Consider the following 14,515-nt stretch of genomic DNA (forward strand, 5'->3'; position numbering starts at 1 on the left):
AGCACTCTTGGGCTGTACCAGAAGGGATTGAATAATGTAACAGGAAGTTTGGGTAAATCTAAGAGAGTGATATTGTTTCCCTTTAAACTAAGCACATCTATACATCCCCCAGGCTTGCAAGCCCTTATAAATTTTCCTTGATACTTTCCATTTTGAAATGTGTGTGTGTGTGTGTGTGTGTGGCAAGAGCAACAGATTTTCTTTCTACAGCCATTTCTCAAAACACAGATTCTGGCTACTGGTTCAGAAGTCAATTAGAACATGTATGTGGGTTGTGGGTACCCTACACTTCGTCTCATTTACATGATCTCTTTGCACTCTGGTAGGTGGGAATGGTTTATGGAGCCTTGACTTGATTTTGCATATTGACCTTGACCACTGAGGTTTTCGAAAAATGCTTCTTGCTTGTGCAAGGCAGCCATTGTTCCAACAGTTCCTCCTTTCAGCTTGAGAAGGCTTCAGGTCATGAGATACGGCCCCTTCTTTGACCCAATATCTTTGTTTGGCTTTTTCTCTGGAAATAATCTTGTGCTGACTTCCATATCTGCACTATCATGCATTCTTTTTTGCTTTTTCTTCTCTCATTCCCTCCCTCTTCCCCTTACTTGCACATACACGCGCATGCATACGCACACAGAGGAAAATCTATATGTGTCAGACATTCAGCAAGGGAAAGACAAAGGCACTGAGTTAATTACCCATCATTTACTGCTGCTGAGAAGAGCAGATGGCAGCAGACGATATGTAAATGGCAAGGGGCAGTGAATTATTCGATTTTTTTAGATTAATCGTCGATGACAAAGGAAGTGATTACAGGCTGTGACATTTATACAAATGTATAAAGTACATCGCACTAAAAAATAGAGCTTAATATTATTATGAGGATGTCAGGCATATGAACACTATTGTCACAATACAAAGCAACAAATTTTACAATAACCCAAGAATATGTTCTGCCTTTACCTTAAAACTTTAGGGAGTCCTAGACTCTGAAAGAAAAGGAATTCAGGTCTGAGTGCTATGAAATATTCACCCTGAAGCTAACCAAATTAAATAAGCACAAAATATAAGGACTGCACTGCACTGTAGAATAATATTTATTGGAACATGAAACAAAACCGTATTGTTTGCTCACAACAGATCTGGTGCCATATCAGTGAGTAGACTGTAAAACAGAAAAGGTGCTAATAAAATACAAGCTAGAAATAGAAATTAAAATTAAAGGTGATGCTTGGCTGAGAGACCCATTTATGTGGTGTGGAGGAAGAACAAATTAAAAGGAAAAAGGAAAAAAAATATTGTGTTCCGAGTACATCAAAATACTGTCCTATCAGACACACACAGAGAAAATCTCCCAATAATTTTCAAGGTCAAAATGAAGAAATTTCTGGCCAAGCTTCTCTTCTGAGTAATATATATGTGTGTGTGTGTGTGTGTGTGTATAAACATAAGCCCAGGCACGCACGCGCAGGCGTGTACACACACACACACACACACACACACACACACACTACCGCCTTTTTGCAAGAGGGAAGCATAGTAGCCTGTACTTTGTTGTTTCAATAATTAATCAGTACACGAACAAATCAGATGCTTTTTTCTGCAGATCAGAGAAACTGCCCCATCATCAAAATATTTTCGGTCACCCCGTTATTAAATCTATATGGTGCTAATAGTATTGAAGAGAGAGGAAGCCATCGAGCCACACATTTGTTCCCTGAAAGCATTCCAGTCACTGTGGTTCTGAGGCTGCGCCTTCAGATGAGAGCTTAGCTGCAAATCTCTACATAGAGAAAGGGGGAGAGTTTAGGGCACATTTATTTATACTCTTCAGAAATACTTTCAAAACATGCAAGGCAAAACATCACCAAAATTACTGCTGAGTACTTCACCATTATGCATTCTTTGTTGACAATGGGGCCACTGGGGTGTGTGTGTGTGTGTGTGTGTGTGTGAGAGAGAGAGAGAGAGAGAGAGAGAGAGAGAGAGGGAGAGAATCATCCGAGTATGAGGGGAGGGAGCGGGTTGGGGGAGGGGCGTTATTAGTCAGCAGCAGCACCAGATAGACCATTTAAGGCTGCCAATCCATTCTGAATGAACGTGGGTTCAGGAATAAAGTGCAGGCAGAACCAATCTGCCCTGAAGAAAAGAAAAGCATAAAATATTGCACAAAGAAAGGAGAATTTCCAGGGTGGCTTTAATAGCAACCCAAACTGGCAGGTGCAGGAAGCAAACTATTAGCTGTGCATTCAGGTTTTAGAGAAATATTATTGTTTTTTGGGGTTTTTTTTCACTTTCCCATACAAAGCAATACTCACAGATGTAAATAATGCTGATTTATGCCTTGCAGCAAACACGACGGCGTACACTACTTTACTACTTCCTTTTTAAATGTTACCTCTATATGCATATTGCTGACATTATATAAAATATGCTTAAATATAAGTGATTGTTACCTTTAGTTGAAATGGAACCTAAAATGTAGTCATATTATCCTTACTCAGCATTCCAGGTTTTTCCATATGATCATCTTTTAAATAAAAACACTGAAATATTAGTGAGGGCTAATCAGCACCTAGACCTCATGACAAAATATCTGGACCCCATAACACAAAAGGACAATTAGGTTAGCAAACACTTCGAGATGTGCTCCATATCCACCTTGGCTTCTACACTTTCAAGGCGCAGTGCCTATGATGTTAAGTTCACTCGTAACTAGTAAAAATAAGCCAAACCAAATAAGAGGGAAATATTCCGACAGAAACTGTATGTAAGAAAGAATTCTGGAAATATATGTAAAATCTGATGATTTTAAAATAGCAGCCCTATGAAGACAAAGATGTTTGCTGCTACTGAATCTTTATCAGAAAATCTATCAAAATTCATCATTCTTGCTGTTGATGATGGTCTCATTTTAAACCAAGCAAAGCAAAAATTAGAAACCATATTTATCCACAGTGAAAAGTATTATCAAAAATAATCTTTATTTTTAAATAATATCCAAAATAACAATAAGCAGTTTGGTTCGAATCTTCTTTGGATTTTATTAGAAGCCTCTTTTCCTAACTCATAGGGGGGAAAAAAAGACAAATGGAAATATAATTGCTAATCAAACTCCTCTATATGAACAGTTAGGTTGCAATTGTATTTACTCTGTTTTAGTAAGATGTTTCGCACATAATATAAACATTGAAAATGCTTTTATAGAAAATCAAACCAAGTTTTATTTGCTTGCTAACAGACTGTAGTAAGAACATAAGTTATGAACATGCTATTCAAAATAAACAAGGACTTCTTTAATAATATTATCAGATCAAAGTATCACACCTAGCAAAATCTTAGCAGGTCAAAGCCGTTAGAGTAAAAAAAAAACTATATTCCTTTTGAAGAAGTATAAATTATAAATACAGAATATATTAACAGAATATTACATAAGAACGTATGTATAAAATAGATTTATTATACACAGTTTATATACTAATGGTTTACTCAGAATATTAAATTATAATCTGCATGTTTTTCAAGTTCTAGAAGGAAACATTTTGGTAGTGAAAATAGACATTTGTTAAAATGCTCGTATTTCTAAATGACATTGAGAGATATTTTAAAACAGTAATTTGGGAATTTAAGGTAAATATAGTTTAGGAAGTATATCCAAACTTCAAAATTATTTCTTTAAAATGAATATCAGTTTGCCATCAAAGCATCTTTACAGAAAATGAAATAAGCATTTTCAACGAGACACAATAAGAGGAGTTAAAATGTCTAAAAGCTCTCTGCTCATAGAATATAATGAGCCTATGCATTTCAAAGAACACTGAAGGTGATCAGACAAAATAAAAATATTCCCTAAAATCAGAAGACAAAGACATATAGTTCAAACGTAACTTGTTTCAGTTTATTCTTTGCTTTGCTTTAATGCATATATTGTAAGCTTCTCCGATCTGAAAATAGAATAGAAAGCGAGGCCTAACGTAAAAAAGTGAACCGCATAGGATGCGTAAGTAAAGCAACGTATTTCACAAGAGCTGATTTTTATGCCTTTTGTACTTTACCTTTCTAAACAGTATCACTTGTTGGAGAACATTTTAGTAACATTTTGCATTTTGTGTGCATACAAACACATATTTTGTGTATTAAATATTTACAATGCATTTTATGTACATAATACATCTCCCTACGCCAACACTAAATTATTTGACAACGGCAAAGATAAAATGTCTCCAAAGAGAGAATGAATGCAGTGGCTCCTTTCTTCTTTTAAAAATGTAACTGAATGAGGTAATATTAATAGTATTTCAAAACACGGAATATCTCTAATTTGCCTACTTGCTTATTTAGAGATGGTAAAATGTATTTTGCCTTTTTGAAAAGAACATCAATTCAAAGAATTATGAAATTCTGTCTCGTAAGAGTAGACCTTACATTTAATCTTTGGATGATTCTTCCAGTTCAACTCAACTGACTCCATTTTTATCAGTTCTATTTTTAAGGATAATACAGAATTTACTATAGCAACCTAAACCCAAGTAGTTTTCTCACTTTCTTTCTTGAACTAAATCAAACCCATAGAGCCCTCTATTGGAGAGATTTCAGATTGCATTGTGTTGCCTTTATTTAGAGCACAGGGAATGTTTGGAATATTCACCTTTTTGATTGTATGCTAACAATTATTTTTTAGAAGGCATCGGACACTAGGTTACACGTGACCTCCCAACACAACAAAAAATGTTTTGTGCCAAAATAATAAAATAATAAGCACATGGTGCCTTTATTCCAGAAACTCCAATCTGTGTTGCATTAGTTCGGGGAACGATGTTAAACTAGCAGATTCTATGGCACTGCGGTCATCAGTCAGTAAAACACTTGGATGCTGTTTTCACAAAAGGGAATTAATACAGGCATCCTTGGGTGTGGCCTGTAGGAATGGCCAGGAGACAAAAGATATACCCATTTGACAAGTAATCATTTAAATGGGTTCTAGGAGCTTTTAAAGTATTAAAATATTTATACATTCATTTGCAACAACAATAGTTTCCTATATTTAAAAAGAGACATAATCCAAAGAGAAGATTTCTGAACTTTTAAGGATTATTTTGTAAAGACATGAGGTTTTTTGTTGAGCCCATTTGTCATGACCAACTCCAGGCGGAAGGGTGTCTTGCGCACCAGCCTTTCCCGGACATCTCGGGGCTCCTATATGTGCCAAGCAACCCTCTGGGCCTCTTTCAGATCTCTCCCACTTCTCCAGACTCCTGTTTGGTTTCCACAGTGGCAGGTTTTCTCTCCCTCCCCTCCACGCTTAGGGCTGCTACCCTGAGCGGTACCCTCATCTTCTCAGAGCACGAGTCTTGCTGATGCAACACAGTGCTGCTCCCCCTAACAGAGGCATGACACATTTAGCTTCATCTTTTATAAAACTCAGTGGGGCTCGACCAGCTAATGGAATGACTCTCATGGATAATGTGGCTGACTTCTTGGCTGGGTCAAGAAGCATCTTAGTTGGCATCGAGAAACTAATATTTTAATGCATTGTCTTCGTGAAATTTCCCTCTCACTGCACGTGGCAGGCTGCCAGAGTTGGAAAACCCTAAAGGGTTACCCAACAATTTGTAGAATTCTCACTCAGATGAAAAGGTACATTTTAGTATTTTTGCCAAATTTTGGTGGGTCGTCCATCTTGAAAAAATTTTAAAACAAGTATGTGCACATCAGCTTGTCTCCTCCCAAGGACCCTCAGCTTCTGTGATTTAGGCAAAAATAAGTCAACCTACTTATCATCTCAAAAAAAAAAAAAAAGGCTTTTTTCAAGNATTATCCCCAATTATTTAAGAAGATATCAGAAAGGAGGCTTTAGAAACCTTCTCCACATGAAAGGAAATGCTGATCTTCTTACCCCTAAGCTAAACTGAAGCTTTTCTTTAATACTTATCCAAGCATACCTAGTCTCCAATAAAACTACTTGAAAGTTTATATAATACATATCTGTTTATATAATATACATATACATAGTTTGAGAGAGTGAAGGAAGAAACGTAAGCCAGGGGAACAAAGCCTAGGTAGGCATGAAAGTAAGCAACTCCCCGTACATCCAAAATTGGGGAAGAATTTGGGAATGAGCTCAAAAAAATCAAGACCATTGCTCTGCTTTATCCTTCTTCCTTTGGCTTTCAGGGGAATCTGCATGGAGTAACTCTTGTGTGCATTCGCTACAAGCATTTATGTACATTATCTCATTCCGTAAAGAGAAGGAGAATAAGATGATTCGACATTGGTAAATACAGGTAAAACCAATGCAAGGCATTTGAGACAATTAAATTGGGGTGATGAAGGTCAAAGGAGTTGAACAGCATTTCAAAAATAATTCCAAGACCATAGAATTAGAAATGGGCTTTGGAGAGAAGGCCAGTTTTCCTAAACTTGAATTCATTTGCATGATTCTCAAGAATTTTCTTTAGTAACTGCAAGATAAGGATTCTAGCTATGCAGAGAATTGTACTCACAATTCTAACCAAATGAAGGAGCAAAATCTTCAACGAAAATAAAACGCAAAGGATCCTTTTATATCCATCAGATGGTTCTGGCCACTTGGCCTCAAATTCCTGAGCTCTGAGCACAGCACCTAGGAAAGGCATATTTCCCTGGTGAGCAGATTCACCCCTGCTGTCTTGCAGGTGATGAAGGAGTGTGTCCACGGCCAGCATTCAGCACAGGCAAAGCCACCGCAGCATCTTCACACACTTGGCCACCACTGTGATCTAGAGCTCATATTCTGAACTGTGGATCTAGATTAATCCTGTAGAATGAGTCTCTACATGTTCCTCATGCATTCTTTTCGTTGTTTTTTTTTAACTGATCGGATTTCCTTGGTTGACTTTTAGCCTAAGAAGCAAGTAGAGACATGGTTCTGTCGTTGGCATCTTCGCACCTGACTGTCCTCGTTTCAAGAAACAACACTGTCTTTGGAAGATAAAGTAAGTAGTTAAAGAATAGTGTCTCTTTTGGGACACATATTAAATGTGTGTATGTGAGAAAGCATCACATGCTGAAAAGCAATGCACTTAATACCATCTCAAACTTTTGCTCCTGAGGAGCAAAGACTGCTTATGAATGACTAAGATGAGAGTCGCCAGGCCTTCTAAAAAAAAAAGTGATTGCCAGGCGTATGCACTGAGTGTCTTCCTGAAAATGTTTTGAGAATAAAATCTCAACCGACCATAGTAGTATCGGAGCATCTGGTAGTAACATCTCCCTGTCTTTGCACCAGCTGACAAAGGTGAGCATTTGGATTGTCTATATTAATAGGATTTTGCAAATATATATTTTAGCTTCTTATTTAATTCATGGAAAAAGAAAGATTTTCATACACATAGGTATTTTCAGGGTCTTCTAAAATCAGTTTCAGGATTGGAGGAATTACCTGGGTCTTTCAGTGAACATATTTAGTAAAATAACTTGAGCACACATCAAACCATCAACAAGATGTATAATACTATGAGTTTCAATAGGCTGAATTTCAGCAAATTAGATCAAATTTGATAAATTTGACAAAATTAGATAAAAAGCAAAAAATCCATTTTGAAAATTTTCTTAAAATCACCACCTTAGAAATTCCTTCATACAAGAAAAAATCACCCTGAAGATTTGTTTTTTTCTTGTACTGATGAGTAAAAGGGCATTCAATATGGGACCCCAATTTTGCATGGCAACCAGATAAATCTCTAAAAGTGAGTCAAATTTAGGTCCTAGTATTTTCCAAGTTTGTCTACACAAATATCTAAGGAGAGCATTACAACTTAAGTTCCTTCCCTGTCTTTGCAGGCTCCAAATCAAAACAAAACAGTAGTTGTTCCAAGAAACATGCCAATCACTAACAGTCACTAACAGAATTCTAGAAAGAGCTGGGGGTAACCCTCCTCCACTGATGATACATGAGGGGCTCCTGATGCCAGCTCTCTATGGGTTGTGTTAATAGTCCTTGGAGGCTGCGTTGATGTTAATTGGAAACATCTTCATGTTAAGCACTAAACTTTCATCCAGCAGCTGCACATTCCATAATTTTCTAAATTTCAGGAAAAAAAGCAAATACATCTTTGGCAGTTAAGCTATTGGGAGAAATATGTCTATGTATATGACAGCAAGGGTTTTAAAGTGGGGATGCATACTGGGGCCAATCTTCCTGCCTGTAAGCCCTCTCTCTCTCTCCCCCTCTCTCTGTCTCCAAGCCATTCTGGCATTTTATCAAGTATGTCTCCGTTAAAATGCTTTATTTATCCATTCACTCCTCTCTTTACAACCTTCAGTGATGTGAGGTCAAGGACAGAATGCTCGGCTCAGTGTTTAACCTCAGGTTGCCAGATCAAATGTGGGATGCCTAGATAACTTTGAATTTCAGATAAACAACAAACATTTTTTAGAAGTGTGGAGTATTTGGTAAATAAATAAAATTATTTGTTGTTTATCTGAAATTCACATTCAACTGGGCATCCTAAATTTGTATTTGCTCAGTCTGGCATAAACGCTGATTCCAACACTTCTGGTCAGCTCCATTTCCTGCTGCTGCAGAGCTAACCCCTTGCTCCAGCTAAACTAGGAAGTTCTCCCACACACCTGCACTTCCCCGACTCCACTTATTTGTTCAGTGTTGCTTCTGCCCATCATGCCCTCCTCCAATCTGTAAAAACTCTACTCATCTTGAAGACCTAGTTCAAACCGCATCATTTCCATAAACTCTTACCTGATTGGTCCAGAGTGAATTCTTACAACACATGGTCTTTCGTATTAATTCGTCAGTTGTCTCTGCCTTATAGTTTATCTCTCATTGGGACATTTCAAACTTCATTTAAAACCTGGATCAGATCTTAACTTTACTCACACTGGGGCTAACGGGCCTCAAACAGTTGATAAGCCCCATGAGGCCGAGTTGCCGTTTATCTTGTACATTTGCGTACTGACCCCAGAACGCTTCCTTGAGTTGAGTGTACTTTCAGGAAGGGAAGCAGAGGTGAATACAGATGCTAGGAGGGGTTTACTATGGACTAGAAGTTGTATGTGTTATTGGCATCACCCCTAGAACATATTGGCATCATCTTCTCTTGGAAGAAACCCAGGCCCTCAGAAGGGTTAGGCGTCTCGCGCAAGGTCACAGGCACAGAGGCCGAATCTGAACCCAGGTCTGACTCCTGAGTGAACGCCACGCCTCTGCTTCCATGAATGCTGCTGTCATTGGATGCTGCTGCTACAGCTGCCACGACTACGTTTTCAGTGCTGGATTGGAAAGCTTAGGAAACGAAAAATCGAGGCAGGGAAGCTGAGGTCAAGTAGGCAACTAAGGAACTTTGTAGGAAGCACAGTTTGCAGCTGGGGCGGACTCCGCCATCCTGGGAAAAGCCAAGAACAGCTGGGGCAGCAGAAGAGAAAACCCCACTGCATGGGGTGAAGAAAATTAAGTGGAACAGAAGCAGAGCTGACTCCACATTTCCTGGTAACTGAATGTTTGCAAGCGCACAGCGGTACAGAGCCAGCCCAGGCAGAGAGGCGAGTCCCCGGCTCTCCCCGTCGTGGCTGAAGCACTTTGTGTGTTGCTGCACAATACGGCTGGTTGAGGAAAGGAGGAAAGAGGAGAAGCAGCAGACAAAAACCCAAACTGAATTCCCAACAGAAAGTAAGCATCTATGTGCAGTAATTGCCTGGAGGTCAGTAGATTCTTAAAAAGCACGAAAGCTCCCTAAAGGTCAGTGAACATTTTAAAAAATTTCAGTGCACACTGATGCATCATTGCATGCTTTGCTATTTTTCAGCTCCAAGCTCAGCAAGGGAGAAATGTGGTGATTCTAGGGTCTGGGAGCCTCACCCTGCCCTATGGAAAATACCATCTACTAGATGTACCATCACCCTTATCTAGGAAGGCTTATCTAGTGATAAATTTCATTTATGCCTCCCTGCTGTTCAGAGGCCTCTGCAGTCAGCATGAGTGAGATAAGAATAGAGGGGCTGGATTTTTTCCTCTTGCTTTTGTGGGCTTCTGACACGGAGACCTATCATTTTAACATATTTTGTGTAGTTAAATGTGAATCATTCGGACAAACATTCCAGAGAACATTCACCTGCCCACTTAATAGCTTCGGTAGCTAAGACTAAAAGCAAACTGTGGTTGTCAGGATAAGCAATGATTCCCCCACAATGCCAAAGACATTATTATAAAGTCAAGATCAATAGACATTACAAAGCAGGGTTGCTTTTATTTTCAGCTTTAACCTTTGAGAAAATCAAGGCTTCAGAATATCGAATCAGATCAGCACATCAGTGATTGCAGACACAGATACAATTAGGGCATACAATTAGGGTGCAGCCAAACAATTATAAATCTTTTTTGTGAGGGGCCTTAGTTTCCTTTCCTGCGTGGATACCCACACAGATAAAACATCTCATTGTAAGGAGCTTATTTTTCTTAACATATATCACAATGCATTTCTGCTTTACATATGGAAAATATAAAGTCAGATCGTTTATAACCCTAGATGTTGATTAACCTATTAGTGGTCTAGCCAAGATGAGTGGCCAAAACCGAATTAAATGCATGAGGTATAATTAATGTCAAAAGATGTAAAACCTGTGAAATCTTATCCAGCATCTAGCTGAACAACCCTCTGCAACTGACAAACTCTTGGTGAGCTCCAGACCCCTGTTCAACCATAATGCTGCAATACCCCTACTGAGGGCAACCGGGCTTCTGAAGCACCTATGACCTGGAGTACTTTCCTTCTAAGGTTGTGCTTCTGCCCTCTTCACCATTTGCGAGGGCTGGAAGGTTCAGACTCGGGGGATGGACACGGGATGCTTTGGAAGTAAGGCAGACTGAATAGCAGTGATAGGAAGCTGAGCTCCCTCGATAAATCTCCAGTTTGCTATGTTTTAGAAGCAGGACAAATCCTTCAGGCATTTCAAGGGCATACAGATATACTGAAATACAAAATCTCGCTAATAAATGACAGCAACCGGCCAACCACACTGGCTGGCAAGCAGCCACCAGAAGTGAAACGATTCTCTTTGACCTAAATGGTGAGTCAGGTGCTTTCTTGCTTTCTTGTCCTCTCTCTCTCTCTCTCTCTCACTCTCTCTCTGTCTCCCCACCTTTCTCTTTCTCTTCTCTTCCCTCTTCAATGCTAGCACATGTGCGTGTGAGCATGCACGCATGCGTGCACATGCACGCACTCAAATATATGCACCACTAAAATTCTATTATAGACTCTAAGACCCAGAGAAATCCATTCTTTGTCCTCTTCTAAGTCAAGGTGTGCCCATGGGTTATAAATATCAGAAAAAAAAATATGTCTGCAGGTCTAGGGGCAGGAAGGCCTAGAGAAGCCTGTACTTACTTAATATGCTACCTTCATACACGTGAAGAGGGTAAAAGTAGGGCCTTGAAGTAAAGATGAAAGGCAGCAGCGTTGTTCATCGTAAAGAAGAGCAGGTTAAGAGGTGATCTGATTACTAGTCTCAAGTACACAAGGGGCATTCTTGTGAAAGTGATGATGATTGATTGCTCTCCGTATTGACAGAGGGCCCAACAGGACAAAATGGGCCTAAAGAAAGAGTCCAGTTAAACGTAAAGGAAAACGGGCTCAACTTCAGGTTGATCAAACACAGAAATGCCTGCCAGGGAGTGTAGGGAGTTTGTTCTTGGAGTTTTGAGAAGAAAATAAGCCCTTATCTTCCTGGTGTCTAAAATTATGCCTGCCCGGAAGACCCTGCCCAGTGCGCACTGATTACGAATTCTAGGTGAACGGTTAGGGAAGGAGAGTGGGAAGTGGGAGTGAAATGCTCTGGGGGATTACATCAGAATGCCTGCAGTATTTAGCATCTATTTGGTACTCCCTTCGTGACACCAAAACCAATCTTGGGAGTGAGCTCCATGTTGTCCCTTGCCTGCCCCATCCGTTTCTTGAAGTCTATCCGTCACTTGGCCACTGAAACACCACTGTCTTAGCCCTCCTTCTTACTGGTTCCTTTTCATCCCAGGCTCCGAGGCGGATATACTCAGACTCAGTTCTTGGCTGGCTTCTCCTCTCTGGCCGTACTTACTCCCAGAGCTGCCCTCATCCAGCCCTGTGTCTTCAAATACCACTTAGGTTTTGAAGACGCCCAAATTTACATTTCCAACTGGACTTCTGAACTCTCAACTCAAGTAATCCAACCGCATATCCTCCACCTCCACTTGGATCTCTAATAGAAAGAGATCTAATAAAACCAAACTCCCAATTTCCCTCCTCGTCACCGAATTTTGCCCTCCCACCTCTTCACCATCTCTTTCAATGGTAACTCCATTCTCCCAGTTGCTCAAGCCCAGGATCATGGAGTCTTTTTTATGTCCTCTCTCTTCTCCACCGCATCCAACCCCTGGCAAATTCTACAGTAATATTCTCAAAATATGTGCATACTTAACCCTTTCCACTGCTACCACCCATCTTCCACCCACCATCATCTCATCATCTCTTCCCTCAATTATTGCAACACTGGCCCAACTGAGCTCTCTGTTTCCTCCTCTCTGCTTGCCATCCTACGCAGCACAGTGGTCCTTAAAATGTTGCTAGTTCACGTGACTCTTCCAGTCAAATTTTTCATTGACTTCCAATTCATTCAGATGAAAGCCAAAGCCATTGGTGATTGGGCCTCTCTGACCTCATCTCTTATCTTCACATTCACTCATCTCTAGACTTTTCTGCCTCCTTCCTGGCCTCGATCATGCCAAGCATACTTACCTCAGAGTCTTTGCCTCTGTCTGGTAATTTCGTTTCTTAGATATATACAAGGTGCCTTCTTCCCTTTGGATCCCTGCTGAAAGGACAACGTAGTAGTGAGACCCTCCCTGACTAACCATGATAAAATGGTTACCTCCTCCCTCTCCCCTGGACCACTGCTGGCATTTCCTCTCCTCCTTGCTCTGCTTAGTCATTTATTCTATCTGGAATGACCATATAATTTACCAGCCAAAGAGTCATTTATGTAACTGAAAAGTGGTACTCCTTAAAACTTTTAATTGAAGTATAATTGACATATTATATTAGTTTTGGGTATATGATATAACGATTTGGTATATGTATACACTGTGAAATGCTTACCACAATAAGCCTTATGAAACATGTTTTTCTTATGATGCGAACTTTCAAGATCTACCTTCTTAGCAACTTTCAAACATGCAATACTGTATGATTAACTATAGTCACCATGCTGCACGTAACATCCACATGACTCATTTATTGTATAAATGGAATTTTGCATCTCTTGATCACTTTCACACATTTTACACCTACCCCTACCCCCCTTCCCTCTGACAAAGAGCCTGTATACTCTGCATCTATGAGTTTTATTTGGTTTGAAAGGAGGCACCATTAATGACTACAACAGGTGGTACATAAACCAGAGATTTCCAGGCAAACCAGGATATAGAGTCGATAGTACCTCCCATGACCCACAGAATATTTATTTATTCATTCACCTATGTGTTGTTTGACCCTCTCCGCTGGAATATAAGTCAGAAACTTTTTGTTCATGATTGTATCCAAAGTAGGTGCTGAATAACTTATTGATTGAATACATGACTATATGAATAAATATTTCCTGTACTGAATTGAACCTATCAAAAGCCGTAGATACGCCGACAACAACAAAATTTTTAGCTCCTATTTTGGAATGCTTGTTAAGTATGTGCCAGCCACCATGAGGACTACTCTCCATGCATTCTTACTGAAAACTAACAGCCATTTTCTAGGGCCCAGTTACAGACTGCAGGACGACACTCAGAGAGAATAAGGGTCTGCCCCCGTTCATACAGCTAGGAAGTGCTAGTGTACGCTTTACACTCCACTCTCCCCTTCTCTAGAGTGACCTGTTGTCCACTCTCTCTGCCTATAATCCGCCTCAAATCCATTTTCTCCTCTGTCCTCAGATGCTTCCTAACACACACACCCCTATTAGCCTTCCATGCCTTTCCATTGCATTCCAAATGAAGCCCAACCTCTTCCCCCGTCACTCAAAGGCCACCCAGGGCAGAGTGAGCCCCACCTGCCTTTTGCACTTCACCTGATGCTACTCCTCTCACGCCCCCCCCCCCAGTCCCCTCCCTCCCTGCCTGAACCTCCAAGTCTCCACAGCAGCTGCAGCTCTTGTCTTTCTCGCTGTTCCCCGGATGGGGCAGGGTTTTTAGCCTTGTTCTTAGGTTAAAGCTCCTCCCCATCTTTCCTGTATCTGTCAAAGTCTGACCCCATTCCATCGTGTCTGTCCCCTAGCATTTCCCAAATCCCCCTGGTAAACGTCAAGTTCTCTCTCTCCCAAATCTGAGAATGCTTAGTTAAACTCATTCGTTGTTGATTCCAATAGGCTTTATTGAAGCTATTTATATGTGGTTATTAGGGCTTCACGGAGACAGGAGTCGTGCCTAATTCCTCATTGTATCCGAGCAGAGCCTAGCAGAGTGCTTGGCTCAGAGGAGGAGCTAAAATGGTATTGATTTTGC

The 14,515-nt window shown here is 40.2% G+C and overlaps 1 long non-coding RNA gene across 2 annotated transcripts in view; it reads left to right on the plus strand.

Annotated features, from left to right (window-relative positions):
* The window catches only part of LOC144221369 (uncharacterized), a 47,224-nt gene that overhangs the window by 22,026 nt on the left and 10,683 nt on the right, over positions 1–14,515 (plus strand). For both annotated transcript variants that reach the window (XR_013332050.1, XR_013332049.1), the window contains exons 2-3: positions 6,175–6,284; positions 6,882–6,974. This is a non-coding gene — a long non-coding RNA (uncharacterized LOC144221369). The remainder of the gene's footprint in view (positions 1–6,174; positions 6,285–6,881; positions 6,975–14,515) is intronic.

The sequence above is a fragment of the Crocuta crocuta genome, unplaced genomic scaffold (assembly GCF_008692635.1).
Source record: "Crocuta crocuta isolate KB4526 unplaced genomic scaffold, BGI_CrCroc_1.0 scaffold20, whole genome shotgun sequence".
NCBI lineage: Eukaryota > Metazoa > Chordata > Mammalia > Carnivora > Hyaenidae > Crocuta > Crocuta crocuta.